Consider the following 19,789-nt stretch of genomic DNA (forward strand, 5'->3'; position numbering starts at 1 on the left):
TTCTTAAACATACATGTCGTAACTGGCAACGGTTGCAAAGGTATATAAAAATAAAACACGTGACCTGACACGTGAAAATAAACGTTAGGCTTGAACATCTGATAATCTATTACTGTTTGTTTCTTCTGGTTTCAGTTGACTCGTTTGACCTTTAAATTGGTTAGATCTGTTTATTTTAGAGACATGCCTATAAGATCCTTTGGAGGCATAGAATGCAACCAAGCAAATTAATAATAGACTCCGATTTATTGAGTCTGTTTATGAGAGGTAACTGAAAGTGAAACACTCGAAAGGAATGGAAAATATAACTTAAAAATAACATCTCAGTATCAGGCCCGGATCCAGGGCTTCCTAAGTCCCCCCCACCCCCTCGTCCTGTTGGCTGAGAAGTTACCTGTACTCATCAAAGTTGCACCCAACTATTCTAGCAAAGGAATAATATTTTCTCAAACTTAAGACTCAAAAATGCTCCAGAGGCCACCATTTCATACCTATATTTCAAACTTTTCCAGGGAGACAGCCTCCTGGCCACATTAAACTGACGGAAGTATCCCCTCCCGTACTTCAAGTTTACACCAAAAAAATACACCACAGGCCACCATTTCATGCCTGTAATTTTTAAAAAAATTCCAGGGGAGACCCCATGACCCCCCTAACACGATCGGGGGCCTCCTCCCGTACTTGCCCCCTCTCGGCACTATGAGCCTCGTCCCTGATGCCTTCGTTCTAAACTGGAGACCCCCCCCCCCCCCACCACCTCCCCTTTAAAATATTTCTGGATCCGGGCCTGATATACGCCCGGTCGATAGTGTACCAGTATATGTACTTCGTAGATTATTCAGTCTTAGTGTATAATAATAAGTGGACCGCTGACACAAAGCTAACATTGAAAACGTAATAAAACGTTTCATTAAAACAGAAAAAAATATTTTAATACTTCGTAGCCTTAGATGGGTAATATGTTTGTGTAATTTTATGCATATATGCATAATAAATTACACTAAAGTACAAACTGATATGGCCCATTCGTTATGTGATCCGAACCAAAACTTAAAAACATCGTATCAAATTATTTATTCATTGTCATGCAATTTTCCAACAACGCAATTTGTTGTTTTTTTTATGTAAAAGTGAATACTCCTTTTTCGGATGGGCAAGGTATATAAAAGACACTTTCCTGCACGGTAAAGCATGCTTATCGAGAAAACTAACTATCAACAAACAGATTCAGTGAATTTATATTCCCCGCAGAATAAATTGTTTTGTGAATGAGGGGACTGTATTTTAAGAAACGTTACAGTTTGCTGGTTCCTATTTATTACAAAATCAAGGGGAAAACTCTGCCCTATAGTGTTCTATATTTGTATTCAGTTTCATGAAGATCCATCTATGGATTACTTTGTTTTGTGCGAGTTTATAAATTTTAGAACAAATAAAGGGCAATAACTCTGAAGTTACTGAAGAGATCCTGATGAAAGATGTGCAAGCACTACCGCCCTATAGTGCTCTTCATTTGTATAAAATTTCATGAAGATCAATCAATGAATTATTTTGATTTCTTGTTATCTGGGAAATTAATGGATTGTAAAATAATTTAAGGGCAATAACTGTAAGGTCAATAAAGTGATCCTGGCGAAATTGCGCGTGCAACACCGCCCCATAATGAACTACATTTTTTTTTGTAAATTTTCATGTAGATCCTTCAATACAGTCGAAGATACCGATTTTTTCCAAATCAAGGGGGAAAACTGTATGTGAGCAAATATCGTGTGCTAATTAGTGATTCTAGCTTGAACTTTTTGAATTATAAGTATTTTCAATTTGGACGCACGGACGGACGAATAGCCGGACTGACAACGCCAAAACAATATCCCATCGCCATCATGTTTGTTATCCCCCTGTTCATGAGAGGTAACTGAAAGTGAAACACCCGAAAGGAACAGAAAATACAATTTATAAATAACATAATTATACGCCCATAAACGTTGATCTGGTCGATAGTGTAAAACAAACGTACCGACAACAAACTTTGTCAAATCTGATGTCAGGACCTTCGCAGCATATTTCCGAGCAGTATGTGTGTTGTGTAATACCAGTAGCTGTTCGATACGGACATAACAACAGCGCCGCCGTCTCCTTTACAACATCTAAAGTAATATAGTAGATAAATTATATTAAACGGATTAGTTAGTTCACAATCCCTTCTATTACCAAGTAATGTACATAATGGAACTCTGTACCTATTTAAGCTAGACGGAAGAACTGTCATTGAAGCTTACAAGCTGTCCAAGCAGATTTTTCTGTAATAAATCACCAAATGTGTGTTCCTTCCCTAATGAAATTTGTTCTTTCCCTAATGAAATTAGATCTTATATATATATATATATATATATATATCTGTTTCGCAATATGATACTTCTAAATAGCTATTTAATAAAAAAACAAATACATATGTTGTAAAATGAAATGTTACTTGTTTTTTGTTTTGTTTTGGGTTTAACGCCGTTTTTCAACAGTATTTCAGTTATGTAACGGCGGGCAGTTAACTTGACCAGGGTTCTTGGAGTCTGTACTATTACAAACCTATTCTCCACAAGTAACTACTGCCAACTTCCCCACATGAATCAGAGATGAAGGACGAATGCTTTCAGACAAATTGTCTGTTAACAAATCGTCCCTCGCTCGTGAATCGAACTAACAACCCACGACCCATGGACCTGCGCTCTGTGGGCGGGTCAAATACTACTTGTGGAGAACTACAGAATCCAGGAACACTTGAGAAACGCCACTAAACCAAAAGAAAGAAGGACATTTGTAAGTCATGCCATGACAAAGTCAATCATGTGTAAGTAGCGTGTTCAGCTCGAAAGAAATTAGAGATCAATTGTTACGAAATCTTGCAACAGGCTATAAGCAAATACACAATGAAAAACAAATTACTTCCTTGATTGAAAATATGAGTAGCGGATGGTCAAAACTAGCCTGATAGTGACACCGACAATACTCCCACCCAAGTACGCCTCCTTAGCATTCATCTCAAACAACATCATACCAATATAACAACAACAATATGAAGTGGAAAAACACTTCCTTATTTAACCTTTGACTGGATATCACAATCGAAGAAACCCGATCAAAAACATAGATGTTCAAAAATGTAAATTTTAGAGATCAAACAATCGCACTTACTGAAATAAGTAAAAATGAGCATGGAAATCCATCGTTTAGATTCCATTTTCACATAGTTTTGTCAACCTGTTCTGTCACATAACAAGCGTAAGATCTATTTTGCATTCTCGTTAACCCCAACCTTGAAAGTCACCCGGGTGTATCAAATATTGCGTTTTAAGTCAATTGTGTTTCAGCAATACGTAAAGTTTACATACCTGGGAATATAGTTTATTTCACGTTTAATTTAAAGCTACTCGCCCACAGTTTGAGTGAAACTTTTCAACATTCTCATTTCCACCAAGTTTGGCATAGAATGTATATATGACACTAAAAAATGAGAAAGTGGGTGAAAATAAAAGTAAGATAGTTTTAAAAATGCAAGGAGAATGTAAAGTTTCTGCATTATTTCAAAAGCGTTGCAACGGCACATTATTTTCGGTTATCTATAAGAGCATCTTTCAAAAATCTTATGTCAATAAGTTTGTATTTCTAGTCACATTCATAGTACTCACTTTTTATGGACCTTTGAGAAAATTCTTTTTCGTCTAAAATATGTGGGTTAGTCCCTTTAAAGAGAAAATATCTCTATCTGTTTAATTTTGATACATTTCATACTTTTTTAGTCAAGTGACCTTTTAGAACCAAACGACCTTTTGTTACAGAAACTTCCGTATAATATATCATACAATTTAACAAAGTGTAAACCACTGCAGTTAATAATAATAATAGTAAAAAAGAACTTTATTTCAAGAGGGTGACATATTAAGAGTACATAGTATACATACAACTTATTTCCAATATGACATTCTATATAAATGTAAAACAGTATCTACAACAATAAGAGTAACAGTAGCACAATTTATACGACAAACACACTAAAAACGAACTCGATTTGAAATGATTTTACCAGGAGAATAAATCAATGTAATTCATTTTGCATACATGTTCATCCAACCACCAATATCATAAAATTTAAAAGCTACCCTCTGTCACAAAAATGCATGATAATTGGTGAAGATTATAAAAAAAAAACTCAGTATTAGTAACGTTGTTCTTGTAATAAATAATCCTTAATTTTTCGTTTAAATGTTAATAGATTATCTTGCAGTTTGATGTTTGATGGAATTGAATTCCATAAATGCGTGGCTTTGTATGACAATGTTCGTTTCAAGTAGTTTGTTCGGGGCTTCAACAAAGAAAGATCTTTACGTGTCGAGGAACGAAGGTTATATCTATCGTTGTGAGCAAAAGATAATAATTCAGACATATATTTTGGTACAATGTTATGGTCACATTTAAAAACCAGTACAGCCATGTGATAATTGCATCTGTTTTCAAAAGTGAGCAGATTCAGATTTTTGAACACGCTACTTGCGATACATTTTTTTCGTTATTACACGAACTGCCCTCTTTTGTATATTATATATTTTACCAGTATCTGATTTACAGGCAAGCCCCCATACAGTACTGCAATAGTCCATGATTGATATAATATATGCATTATAATATAACATCTATACAGGGTTCATGATTTTTTTTTGTAATTGTCTTACATATATAGTTTAGCATTCAAAATAAAGGTAGATATTTTCATATACAGTTTTCTACCGAGTAAAATTTCCATTTCTGTATTTTTAGGCGTATGTTTATATCAAATGATAAGGAATTAAACCCCGCCGACATACAAACAACAAAAAACAACAAGAACGACGACATTTGTAAAATAACAACAACAATAACAACAAGAATGACGACACAAAGAACAAAAACGACGACACAAACAACAACAACAACAACAAAAACAAGAAAGAGGACACAAACAACAACAACGACAACAACAAAACAACAAGAACGACGACGACGACGACAATAACAAAACAAAAACGACGATAACGACGACGACAACAACAACAGCAGCAAAAAGAGAAAAGAAACTGCTACTTAGATAATTATAAATCAACATCAAAATACAGATGCAAACTCCAACAAGACAAACAGATTTATATAAGTATAAAAAACAAAAGAGGATAAAATACATTTTACACTTCCGTATGAATAGATCAATCGCCCAGCCCGCCCGCTTAGCACAAATCTACGGATCCCGGGGTCATGAGTTTGACCCTCGGGCGAGGCGTTTGTTCTCCGTGACGATTTGATAAAAGCCATTGTGTCTGAAATCATTCGTCCTCCACCTCTGATTCATGTGAGGGAGTTGGCAGTTACTTGCGGAGAACAGCAAGGTTTGTACTTGTACAGAATCCAGGAACATTGGTTAGGTTAACTACCCGCCGTGCGTTAAACCCAAAACAAACAGACAAACAACTTTGTGAAGTGTTGTAAAAGAAATGGGGCTTTAGCAGACTTACCATACCCCTAGCTATAGTAACGGAACCACGATACCCAATGGGAAAAAATAATAGCCCGTTTCCATCGCGAATGCGCAATTGTGCAAAAGTGTACTATTCATATTGAACAACTTGTAATTTATCCTCCATCGTGCACCAGCCTCATTCTCTCAATGTTTCTTATTTCAGCTAAAATACTCCGCGTCTTTTGTGTTTACGACAAGGTTGATAGAAAAAAAGGATAACCTTCCCTATTAACCGTGCCAGCGCAAAGTTGGTAGGAGAGCAGCAACAGCAGTGACAGCAGAATATAAGGATCTTACATGCCTGCCTGTTAAAGACGGGGTTTTCCCTACCCGAGGGACACTGTGGAATGGAAAACCGAGCGTTAGCGAGGTTTTTTATCCATGCTGTCCCGAGGGTTGGGAAAACAGCTGTCTTACACAGGCAGACATGTTAGATCATTTTTCTTGCCTATCACTTTCAAAATAGATCGTGGAGACAAAAAGATTTGGGTATTTCCTGACATTATTTATAAAGTTTATGACGTCACAATGGTACCAGTACTATGTGACGTCACCTTAGTGCACGTTATTTTAGACAAGGGTTTTTCCTAGGGAAAGACAGGAATATCTATCCCCGGCGCGTGCTCGGATAAATGTATACTTTCCCCGCTAGGTAGGCAAGAATTATTGCTATTACTGCTATAACGTTATAGCAGTAACTGTAGTAATACTGCTACTACTGCTGGAAGTTATATAGTCAGTATGCTGAACAAAAATAAACAAAAAAAACAAAAAAAAATTGGAGTATGCACAAAATATTTTACACGAAAAGGTTCTACAAGATGTACCTTCATAGAAACTGGATGATGCAACTTTGTCATCATTGAGCATTTTGAAATATTCAAGATGGCCGCCAAGATGGCCGCCAAAAACGCAAAGACATCATATCTCCTAAATTACAGGAGATTAGGACAGGACTATTAATGTATAGATCTAGATCTATATTATTTTTATTGCTAGAGGTAACATGATAAACATCAAATGTATAATTCAAAGAAAAAATTCATTTGAAAAATCCAAAATGGCGGTCAAAATGGCCGCCAAAACGGAAAATCCCTGTATATTGCATTAAACATTCTAAACGTGCAGATTTCTTCCACTGTATATAGGTACTTCTAATAATTAGAAATGTTTACAACACTTTAAATGTTTCTTCAGTAATTTTATAACAAAGAGGTGGATAAAATGGATATTCTTATTCAAAAGCATAACAATTTGAACATAAAATGTATATAAGAAGTAGGTATGATTTGCGATCAGTTTGCTATAAATGCCAGTAATGATATTCAAGTGTTATTACAATGTTACTGTATAAAATTAACTGATCCTTGTTCTATCTTCGTATTATGTATGTTAAAAAGTACACTGTTATCTATATATGATATATTTTGTTTGACTTTCCAAAAAAGCTATTGAACGATTGGCATGTATATATTTGTTAAGTTTTCATATTCTCCGTCAGAATCACTTGAATCATCAGCTGCATCACTGAGTTTTGCATCTACAACCTTCGCCAGTCTTTTTTGACAGCTACAGTTTTAATGGCAGTTACATAATATTGTGCAGGCGAGGTGAGCCACAGAACGACAGCGGGATGTTGCACGTGGTTTTTCTGATCCAGAAAGGATGAACTTTAGGACCAAGCTGATGCCTGGGTGGGGGTTGTCTTCCAGGATTGTCGTCGGTACAAGCCTCTTAAGAGTTGGATCATTTCTCCATCTAAAACTGATATCATCAAAATTTGAATGGTCTGGGACCAAAACACTCCATCATATGCATGTCTGTATGTGTGCTCTTAACATTCTCATTAAACGATTCCAAAGTAGGTGGCAACGATTGTTGTTTGGACATCATTTGAGCAGTTTGTTTCCCATTTTTCATGTTCAAATATCATTTCTGATATCAGACAGCCTTTTAGTCCCTTTCATTTTATAACAGGCAGCAAAAAAACTGATAGTTTCTCCAAAGACCTTGTTTATATCCCATCTACATCTCCAAGTTTGTCTAAAATGATCCTCGTTTCACCTGTTTGACAGCGGTTGCATTTCCAGTGCCACATAGTTTGGCAACAGTATCGCATCAAGACAGGGTATGAGCTTCTAAGAGCTGGAATGTAATAACTGAATGTTTCTTGCCACCACGCGGGGAAAGACGGGCTGGAGAACATGTGCGCATATTGACGTCATAATTTGACGTCGTATTATGATGTCATAACGTCTGAGCAATTTTTAATTTATGATATCTTTGAAAAGGTTGCAGTAATATCCACAGTAGGCGAGAAAATTGATGTAACATGTCTGCCTGAGTAAGGCAGGTGATTTCCCAACCCTCGGGACAGCGTGGATAAAAAACCTCGATAGTGCTCGGTTTTCATTCCACGTTTTGGAAAACCCTGTCTTACAAAGGCAGTCATATAAGATCCTTATAGTCTTAAATGTTGCTACAATATTCACTATTGTCTGCTGAGCACAGTTTCCTCCATCAGCAGAGAGCATGACAAATCATTGAGTACATAAAAGTGCACCGACAAAACATAAACGTACATCAATAAAACAAATCTGAATGTGTCCTCACATGTCACTTTACAAATTCTGCTCACACACCAACTGCTGTGGAATTAGGACATCATAGCTTCCTCTTTACTAGTCTTTAAATTTACTCAATCAATGACAACTCCAATTTATATCTTTAATGAGCCTGTGTTTGTCAACTTGTGACTGAAGCTTGCAGGTAACCTCATGGCCTTGTCTTTGTGGCGCTTGCAAATTATGTCTCAGTTGCACCTTGCTAATCATAAACTGAATACCATGACACAATCACAGTCATAACACATGGTCCTGACAAACACAGGCTGCAGGGAGCAGAATATAAATACTGATTGAAGGAACTGGTGCTCAGTGGACGATAGTCGAGTCTGCAGCAACATGTAAGGTACATAAAAATTCAGCTATTATGCCCTAGTTATTAGCTGCTCATGCTATTTCTGTCTGGATGCGATAATGTCCCCAAGCAAAGTGGCATTGGAAAGACAGCCATTGCAAAACAGCCAACAATAGAGTTCAATCTGGACAAAAATGGATATGTCGATGCAGATATGAACAAGATTTTTGAAGAAGCTGTTGCATTGTAGCCTGTTAGGGCAAGAAAGGATATGAAAGTATATCAGATATGACGTTTGGGTATCAAATATGGGAAAGAAAACCATTCAAATGATGCGCAGACTACACTCATTCTCACCTACATCAGACTCTTTCTATGAGAATTTCAAAGAAGCAGACATACAGACACGCATATAGAGGAGTGCTTTGGACCCAGACCCTTAGACTTTTGATGCCACCAGTTTTTGATGGAGCAAGGATCCAAACTCTAAGAGGCTTGTACCGACGACAATCCCGGAAGACAACATCCCTCCCCCTTATCTGTTGTGATTGTGCATCAGAATAACCATTTGCAACATCCCGGTGATATTGTTCTGTAGCTCACCACGCCCACACAATATTCTGTAACTGCCATAAAACCTGTACCTCTCAATATAGATGGATGAAGGCTATTGGTGAAATATTCAGTGATGAAGATGATTATTCTAGTGATTCTGACAAAGACTTCGAAAGCTGAAATGCTATACATTTCAATCGTCCAATAGCTTTGTGGAAAGTCAAACTGGATATAACATATTTGAATAATAGTGTCCTAATGTAATTACGACAACACAAGGATGAGTTAATTTAATACAGTAACATTGAGATGACACTTGATAAACCCTCAAGGACTTTAGAAACACTCATCCATATATGGCAATTATTTCATTATTAGTATTTTTGTATTTGCCTATTATTAATCATTAAATCTGATCCGATATTCTGGTTCCTTCTGTGATACTTGAAGCGTGACCATTGCCGCCTATGCTGCCTATGCAAGTGTAGCTTGTGCTGTAACTCACCCTTATACAAAATTCACAGCACGCATTTATAAAAAATTAAATGTTATTTCATGTTGACGTCAATAACAAGCTCACGAGGAACGGTTTCATCAAAATTTCCGGACTTTTGTTTAAATGTGTTTTTCAAAATCTTTTATTGAAACGCTGTCAATCGAAAATATCACCACCCAGTTATATCGGTATGGGAGAGTCACCGAAATTATAGTGGACAGGCTGCGGCTTTAGGTTTTCTTGTATAACATTACGTCAACGTCACCTACGTAAAAATCAATTAACCCTTTTATCATTGGACAAAATGGTCAATTTGTTTGTTTTAACAATGTAAAGACAAACAGATATTTGCTATTCCTATCCAGCGACGGCAACCGGTATCCGAATAAAACGTATCCGAATATGAGCTTCATGAACAGTAGTCACGCTTCGTTTAGCACAGACAAATTTCCGTTATTACACCTTTATCTATTATGCATATGCATTACGTTTATCTTCTTGAATCAAATTTTACAAATGCATAGATGGGGCGTTTTAAAGTCCTTGAGTGTATCGTTACTGTTATTTGTAGCAAACTGATCACAAGTCATACCACATTCTTATATATGTTTTGTGTTCAAATTGTAATGCTTTTTAATAAGAACATCCACTTTATCCACCTCTTTGTTATACAATTACTGATTTTTTTTTAATTATTAGAAATAATCATATACGGTAGAAAAACCTGCACATTTAGAGTGTCTAATGCAAAATATAGGAATTTTCCGTTTTGACGGCCATTTTGACAGCCATTTTGGATTTTTCAAATGATTTTCTTCTTTGAAATATACAAATAATGTCTAGCAACAAAAATGATATATACATTAATAATCCTGTCCAAATCTATAATTTAGGAGATAAGTCAATTCTGCATTTTTGGTGGCCATCTTGGCGGCCATCTTGAATATTTCAAAATGCTCAATGAAGACAAAGTTGCATCATCCAGTTTCTATGAAGATATATGTTGTAGAACCTTTTTATGCAAAAATATTTTGCGCATACTGTAATTTGGGGTTAGGTAGCAAATTGGCATTTAGCATACGGACTAATATCAGTAATACTGCTGTTACTTGAACGTTAGAGCAGTAACAGTAGTATTACTGCTACTACTGCTGAAAGTTATAGTAGTAATACTGCTGTTACTGCTGGAACGTTATAGCAGTTACAACAGTATTACTGCTACTACTGCTGGAAGTTATAGCAGTAATACTGCTGGAACGTTATAGCAGTAACAGCAGTATTACTGCTATACTGTTGAAGTTATAGCAGTAATGTTCAGCAGTACTTTTGATGTTACTGTTGAAAAGTTATAGCAGTAATAGCAGTGTTACTGTTGGAGAGTTATAGCAGTAACAAATGTAGTCAGAGACTGTCCGAGCTACAAATGAAATCAGGTATAGCAATTAATGCTTTAAAACGCGTTACTGTTGGTTTAAAGGCTTTAACTTCCAGACAGATATTGAAATATTTAAGAATTATATTTTTAGGGAAAAAAGGTTAATATCAATATCAATCAAAACGGCACGTAACAGATAATAAAATAAACGGCACGTAACAGATAATAAAATAAACGGCACGTAACAGATAATAAAATAAAAGATGATTCCAGTGTATGTATGCGATGCTTGAACCGGATGGCTAACAACTTCTCCCTAATATCATAACTTGCGTAATTATGATACTAATTCATTTTCTTATATAAACGATTACATCCACATACATCTCTTTCAGTACTTTATAGTATTTCAATGATAGCAAAACTATATGTAGTCAATTAGTATAACGTGTCCACTTGACCAGACACCAAAACTATTGAGATGTTATGCTTATTTAGCTACTAAGAATGTGTTTTCTTAAACAGTTGAACAGGATATAGGCTCCCTTTACTTGAATGCAGAATAGGGAAGTGATTCAGCATCAAAAATGTGTTAATATTTCATAACGTAACCAGGCTTTAAAGTATGCCGCCGGCATCATAAAAATTCGTCGGAAATGCAATATAGTTTATTTTTTGAACAATTATCCTTGCAATCGATCGACGTAGTTTAATTCATCCTCAAATCCTTCTGCCCGTTGTGAATTACAGCAGTAACAAGGATTCGCTCCCATTTTCTGACACATGAAAAATGACCAAAATTACAATTTTAACAGATTAGATCGTTTGTTGTCGAAACATAATGCCGTTCTTTGTCGAAACATAATGCGTTTATTGCAAAAACTGATACGTAAAGTACGTCCTTGACGGTGGCCTTGATTTCATCGTTTTGGTGCAGACTGCAGAAGTAACTGAGCACCTAAACATGTTCAGGAGCATGATATATATTATACCTCACATAAATACCCAATGCAAATTTCCCATAATATATAAATATTTAACAAAAATACCAGCAATCTATCGACATGGTTCAATGCAACCTCAATCCCTCCTGAACGTAGTGAATTACAGCAGTGACAAGGATTTGAGCCAATTTTCGGACACATGAAAATTGACAAAAAATACGATTTTAATCAGGTTAGACCGTTCTTTGTTGGCATATAATGTCTTAACCCATTACCCCATGGATACATGTTTTTACGCATTTGCGACCAGTGCAGATCCAGATCAGCCTGCACATCCGTGCAGTCTGATCAGGATCTCCACTGTTCGCTTTTATATTCATAGAAGAATTTCTGACTGAAAAGCGAACAGTGAAGATCCTGGGGTGCCAACGGGTGGCCATTGTAGAAAGGGTGACGCTTACCGCGTCCATGTGGTGGCCGTACGGGTATGTTTTTTTCTGTGCAATGTCCATATTCTGAGCTGTAGAAGAAGCAAGGATGTTTATCTTGTTTGAAATCTGATTAGAAAAGGAAAATGGGAGCTATCAATTTTTCAGAACATTACCTTACGTATTGTTCTGATGTGTACAGGGGACATTCCACGGAGAAGTATGAACCACGGTGGTGAATCACGTGACTTCACATGATAAGTTACTGCGCGTTCTATCATAGCGTATGAAGTCACGTGATTCACCACCGTGTGAACATTTTGTATGCAACTTCCTTGATTTTTAGCTAATTATGAACGTTTTATACCAAATACCTTAAGTTTATGAAAATGAATTTAATATGTTCCTTAACAATCCCACAACTGCGTTTTAATGCAATATCGATTTCATCTCTAACATTTTGTTGTCGGATAGCTGTAAAAACTGATGTGAAACATCAAAACATTGATTCAGGTCCAATGTCCTTGACGTTAACAGTCATATGTAGTTTGTTTTAACTGACATCGGAATGATATATCACTGAAGTCATCAAACCTCCTCATATTGCCGCATGACGTCCGGTTTATTACTACTCGGTTAAAAATCGTGAAACATTGGGTATTTCCGTATTCTCCGTATAATAAACTATTGCGTAGCATTAAAGCTCGGCTCGGTTAAATGAAGCCTAGCAAATTTTTTATCAAAATATTTCGATAACCTTGTAAGATTAAAAACGATCAAGGCCTTCGAGTGGTTTGTCGTCTGGTTTATCACGTTCAGATGTACAGATATTTAACCAGAAAGGCGTTAAATATCATTGAATGTTCTTCTGTTCTTTTGTTATATCTTCTTATACATGTATGTTCAGAACTTTACTAGTATAAATTTTAACCCGTTTTGTGCAAACGTATTTTAATCCAAAGATAAGTATGCTAATAGAGCTCTATAGATATAACAAAGCCAGCGTGAAGAAAGCAGTAGCGACAAATAATAACTGGTGATTAACTGTTGAAAAATTATAGCAGTTTTTAACAACAGTATTAGTGCTCTTACTGTTGGCAGTTATAGCAGTAACAACAGTAGTCGGAGATTGAACGAGATAAATAATGAAATCAGTTAAGTAATAAGTGTCTTATGGGCCGACAAAAATTGTTCAAATCTGTTTGAAATACATGTAATACTTTTGTCAGTTCTGGACTCAAATTCTTGTTACTGCTGTAGTTCTCAACGTTGAGGGCATGGGGATGCATGTAACCGTGTCGATATATTGTCGGTATTATTGTTTATCGCAAAAGAAGATGTTACATTTATGGCGGATTTTAAGCAAGAAGATGGCATTTCTTCAAAGAAGGCTTCAGTACGACAATGGAACATGTCTAAGTGCTCAGTTGCTGCTGTATTCTGCACCGAAACGATGAACTTGTGCAAAGATTTGGTCCAGTCATCGTTGGGGACTGTACAATATATATTATGATATCTTTTTCAGGAAAGTAATGTATCATGTAGCGACGAAACACGTTCAAAAATATTTAGAAAGGTAATTTTGGACATTTTTCATGTGACAGAAAATTTAATCGAATCCTTTCTGCTGCAATTCACAACGTTCAAGCATTTAAACATGTCGGTATATTACTGGTATGTATGTTTAATAATGTATATTATTACATTACCGGCGGAATTAAGGAAGCCGGAGGCGAACGTTCAAATAATACGTGATTACGAAAATTAAAAATGTTTGGGTGCGCAGATGCTTCTGTGAATTAAGCACCAGAACGGTGGACTCGAAACATAGTTAGCTCACCTTAGGGCATAGCCTGGGACTGTATAATCAAAACTATGAAGTAAGTTTTAGCAATATACGCATTTTGTGCCGACTAATAGCGATCATTTTTCAGGTGTCCGAAAATGAACTGGAGTCCTTTTATACGCCCGTTTTAAAAACGGAACGTATTATGGGAACGCCCCTGGAGGGCGGGCGGATATGGCGTCCACAGACTTTGTCCGGAGCATATCTTCTTCATGCATGGAGGGATTTTGATGAAACTTGGCACAGTTGTTCACAATCATGAGACGGAGTGTCATGCGCAAGAACCAGGTCCCTAGGTCTAAGGTCAAGGTCACACTTTGAGGTCAAACGTCAAATTCAAGAATGACTTTGTCCGGAGCATATCTTCTTCATGCATGGTGGGATTTTGATGAAACTTAGCACAGTTGTTCACCATCATGAGACGGAGTGTCATGCGCAGGAATCAGGTCCCTAGGTCTAAGGTCAAGGTCACACTTAGAGATCAAAGGTCAAATTCAAGAATGACTTTGTCCGGAGCATATCTTCTTCATGCATGGAGGGATTTTGATTTAACTTGGCACAATTGTTCACCATCATGAGACGGAATGTCATGCGCAAGAACCAGGTCCCTAGGTCTAAGGTCAAGGTCACACTTAGAGGTCAAAGGACACAAGAATGAAAACTTTGTCCAGAGCATTTCTTCTTCATGCATGGAGGGATTTTGATATAACTTGGCACAAATGTTCACCACCACGAGATGGAGTGTCTTGCGCAAGAACCAGGTCCCTAGGTCTAAGGTCAAGGTCACACTTAGAGGCCAAAGGTCAGATACAAGAATGACTTTGTCCGAAACATTTCTTCTTCATGCATGGAGGGATGTTGATGTAACTTGGCACAATTGTACATCATCATGAGACGAAGTGTCATGCGCAGGTCCCTTCTTTAGAATTACTTCCCTTTGTTGTTACTATAAATAGTTTGTATTGTAACTTTTTCAGTACTAGTCGTAGGGAAAAATCGAGAACACTTTTCTGTAGTACAACATGCATGTTACATCCAATTCTGAAGTGTATTTTGACCTATCTCTATCTTGTAAGGATTTTTGTGTGGACTTACAATTTTTTTTTTGGGGGGGGGGATTTTTTTTTTTTAAGGTTAACTTCCCTTAGTTGTTACTATAAATAACTTATATTGTAACTTTTTTATAATTGACCGTAGGGAAAGACCAAGACCACTTTTCTGTGGTACAACATAGATGCTACTTTCAAATTTGAGGTATATTTTAAGGTATCTCTACCTGGTAAGGAGTTTTTATGTGGATTTAGAAAAAACAAAATAATTACAATAATTACTATCACAAAATTAAAATTCCATTTGCAAATACAGGTGCTAAGAAATTTGCTGTGACGGGCATATATTGTGACATTCTGTCACTCTTGTTTACTGCTGTAATTCACATCGTTCAGAAGGGCTTGAGGATATATTCAATCATGTGGATATATTGCTGATATATATGTTCATATAAGAGTACATATTACATTGCTGACGGATTTTCAGGATGCCGACGGTAAACGTTCAAACACGGCCTCATTACGAAACGGTGCTTAGATACTGCTGTATTCTGCGCATAAACAATGGATTAGAGCCAAGATTGGGGGTCACCTTAGGTCATTTTTGAAGTCTTTATGAGATACAATATGGAATCATTTTTAGCAATTAATGCATTATATGCCGACGGAAAACGATGAAATCTTTTGAAATTGTAATTTTGAGCATTTTTCAGATGTCCGAAAATCCGCAAGAAACCTCCTTAATGCTATGTTATTTCGGTGCTTAGATACTGCTGTATTCTGGACTGAAATGATGGACTCGTGCCTACATTTTTTATCATATTAAGTCATTTTTAAGTCCTTATGAGATCAAAATGAAGTTAGTTTTAAAAATTTGTGCATTATGTGCCGACTAAGAACGGCGAAATCTCTTTAAAATTGTAACTTTGAGAATTTTTTCAGATGTCCGGAAATTGACTCGAATCCATGTTACTGCTGTAACTCACAGCGTTCAGGAGGTTTTAGTATGCATTGAACCATGTTGATATATTCTTGGTATGCATGTCAAAAAATAGTACATGTTACGTTGCCAACGGATTTTCAGGATACCGACGGCATACTCATTACGACACTGGAACATGTTTTGGTGTTTTGATACTGCTGTAATCTGCGCCGAAACAATGGACTCGAGACAAGATTTGGTCTCCTTAAATTATCGTCAATAACTGTATGACACACACTATGAAATCAGTTTTAGAAGCCTAATTAAGACATTACCCCATGGATACGTGTTTTTACGCATTTGCGACCAGTGCAGATCTTCACGGAATCTACTGCTGGAGGCAAAAACGCGTTTTCATTCGTTCCTGACCAAACACTCCAGCCCTCCTTTGCTCGGATACAAGTCCACCTGGGCGTGGTGGGCGTCAACCCTCTCTACAACAGCCACCCGTGGCACTCCACTTTCTTCTATAGTTACGGGACTGGACACCGCAACGAAAACTCACAAATATCCGTTCAGGGCCGACTAGCTCACTCTCACTCGATGGATCCCTTAGCGTAGTTTTTTTATTCTTTTTAGCTCTGCATGATAAGTAACTACTTGAATATTAATGCGTGTAAAATTCATCTGCGACTTCTATATAGAAATAGTACCGGGCCACAATACGAAACTATTCTATGCCACTTTACAAATTGGAATTCCGTACTCTCGAACAAGACAATTACCAGGGAGGGAATCACAAGATATTTTTTTTCTGATTCATCTCCCTTGTTGAAAATGACCGATTATATCCATCATCATTGTTGTATTTTGTATTAATTGTTGTAACTGCTGGCAGGTGTAGCAATTAAACGCTGCATCGGCTGGCAGTTACAGCAGTTAACTGTTGTAACTGCTTCAAATGCGAAATACTCACTCCTCACTTATTTGGTTTGGCCGGTTTGACTCCTGCAACAAGAGAATAGGAAAAAATAGAGCGAAACCCACTGAACGCAAAGTGCCCATATTCAGCTTGTATGTATTGCTGGCTCCTGTCCGTCCATAATTGTTTTAACCTCTAACCTGCTAAATTTCTAAAATGGACTGGTCCATCACTCAATTTAGGCAACACCATCTATTATTCGAAGTGGTGTTCACTGAAAATTTACTGACTGAATAGCGAACAGTGCAGACCATGCAGGCTGATCTTGGTCTGCACCGGTCGCAAAGGCAGAATCCATTGCACCGGCAGCAGGCTAAACATCTACGCCAATTTCAAACAAACTTCATAGAAATGTTCCTTGGGTAGCCTCGCCTCTCTCATATTCCTTCAAATCTATGTCATCTAATGTATGCAAACTTTTGGTCACAATGGCTACCACTAGGAATATTTCAAAAACATAGAAACTTTAAGATCCGTATCATTAAAAATGTACATGAAAAAAAGCTAGGCAGAAATAATCTAGATGACACCACAAAGTTTAGCTTGACTACAGTTACAGGATTACCTAAGTTTTTGGCTAACATTTTTATTGCCACGCTGAAAAGCAAATGGGATATGATAATGATGTCCATCCATCCGTGCATGGGCCCTTGCATCTGGCCATATATCCTCAACACTTTTTGACAGGAGCAGAACTTTTGAAGGGATTTCGTTAAAACTTTACAACGACAGGAAGTGAAAGTGCAGTGTAAAATAACTTTGCTTACTTTTTAGCTCACCTGAGCATGAAGTATTCATATTGAGCTTTTAGGATTGTTGGATGCCCTTCGTCAATCCGTTTGTCGTCCATCTGTTGTCCACAGTTTCTTTAAGGAACATCTCCTAAACCATAAGGGCCAGTTCAGGAATTCCTTGGGTGGTCCCCTTTCAGATTCTTTCAGATTATCTAGGTAACCCATGCTGAATTCTGGTTGCCTTGGCAACTGAAAGGAAAATCTTTGATAATCTACTTCCTAGTCACCGCATACCCGATTTTGAACTAATTTCATGAAATCTTTCTTTGGTGACCCTGTACAAAATTCCATCAAATAGTTCTATGGATGTCAGGTGGCAGGGTTAGTTTTCTAATAGGCTACATGTATCGAAAACTTTGAAAATCTCCTCAGAAACTGAAATGATTCTTGGTTGACTTTCTACTAAATTATTTCAAATCCTGTTTCCTTGAAAAACGTGGCCGCCTGAGAGTGGGAGGCAGGCTAGTGTTCCCTACATGGCTAAATGAAAAAAAAGTTTGAAAATGTTAGGTATATAAATCTTATAACTGATCGATATATGCTACATTCTAACATTATAGGGTGTTGAAGGAGATACCCTCAACCCTTTAGTAGCAACATATGACGAGAATAATAGAGACAAAAAAAATAACAACAAAAAACAAAAAAAAAAAAAACACTTTGCCAAAACATAGTATGTTATTATGTTTATACCAAAGGTCAGTTTTACATAATACAAATTTGAAGACAGTTTATATAAAATTCATTTTTACGCAGAAAAAAAATTGTGAATGGGTCAATTTAGCTGAACTTAATACTCAGAAAAACAACACCAACAAAGCTTGAACATGATGTATTGAAAGTTCTATATATCTTAATAGTTTTTCTTCTCTCTGTATGCTTGTAACTGTAACTTGTCAGTGACCTAATACATAATTGCCTTTTCATCAACGACTGCAGCAGTTCTGTCAACATTTTTTCTAAAATTTACAAAGTGCTTTTATTTGTAAGTAGTTTTAGCTTAAAAAAAGAAAGACGAGTTGTAGGCAGTGATTATATATAAAATACATTTTTAGTTTGATAAATATGTAGAAAAGTCATGCAATTAAAATATTCATATATTCTTTATATTGTGCTTTCAAGACATTTCCTAAAATTACTTTCTACGAACAGATTAAAATTTTTCTTTACATATATCTACTTCAATATTTACTTTTTCAATTTCAGCATTCACTAGCGTATTGCACATTGCCTGTTTTAAGGTATTGACAGGATAAATGAATGTCAAATTTGAAATTTGTATTTAAATATGGGAACAAGAACTGAAACAAACTATGAATTTGATTTCATAACAAATTAATTTTATTGACAAATTTTAGTGAATGTTTACTGTGACCTCTGTTGCCGAGCAGTTAAGGTCGCTGTTTTCAAATCACTTTCCCCTAACCGATGTGGGTTTGAGCCTCATTTGGGGCGTAGAGTTCGTCATGTGAGGAAACCATCCAGCTGGCTTTGTGGAAGATCGGTGACAGTAATCAATATAGTGTTATGGTTCTTGTACACTGCACTTCCCCTTCAACAAAAATCCTATTAACAAAATCACTTCAATAGTCTCGCTCCTGACAAAAAGTATTTAGGATGCACGGACAGATGCATGGGTCCATGCATGGATGGACGGAAATCGTTACCGTATCCCTTTTACCTTTCAGAGTGGCAATAAACACTGTTAACCTTAAACTACGGTCAAGCTAAACTTTGTGATGTCATCCAGATTATTTCTGACTAGTTTTTTTTCCATGTACATTTTTTAAACAATACAGATTTTAAAGTTACTATGTTTTGGAAATATTCATTGTGGAAGCCATTGTGGTCGCAGTTCTTCATAGATAACAGATATGAAGGAATCTGAAAGAGGCCACCCAAGGAACGTTCCAATGAACTGTATTGACACTGGCGTA

This window comes from Mercenaria mercenaria, chromosome 12 (assembly GCF_021730395.1).
Source record: "Mercenaria mercenaria strain notata chromosome 12, MADL_Memer_1, whole genome shotgun sequence".
In the NCBI taxonomy this organism is placed as follows: Eukaryota; Metazoa; Mollusca; class Bivalvia; order Venerida; family Veneridae; genus Mercenaria; species Mercenaria mercenaria.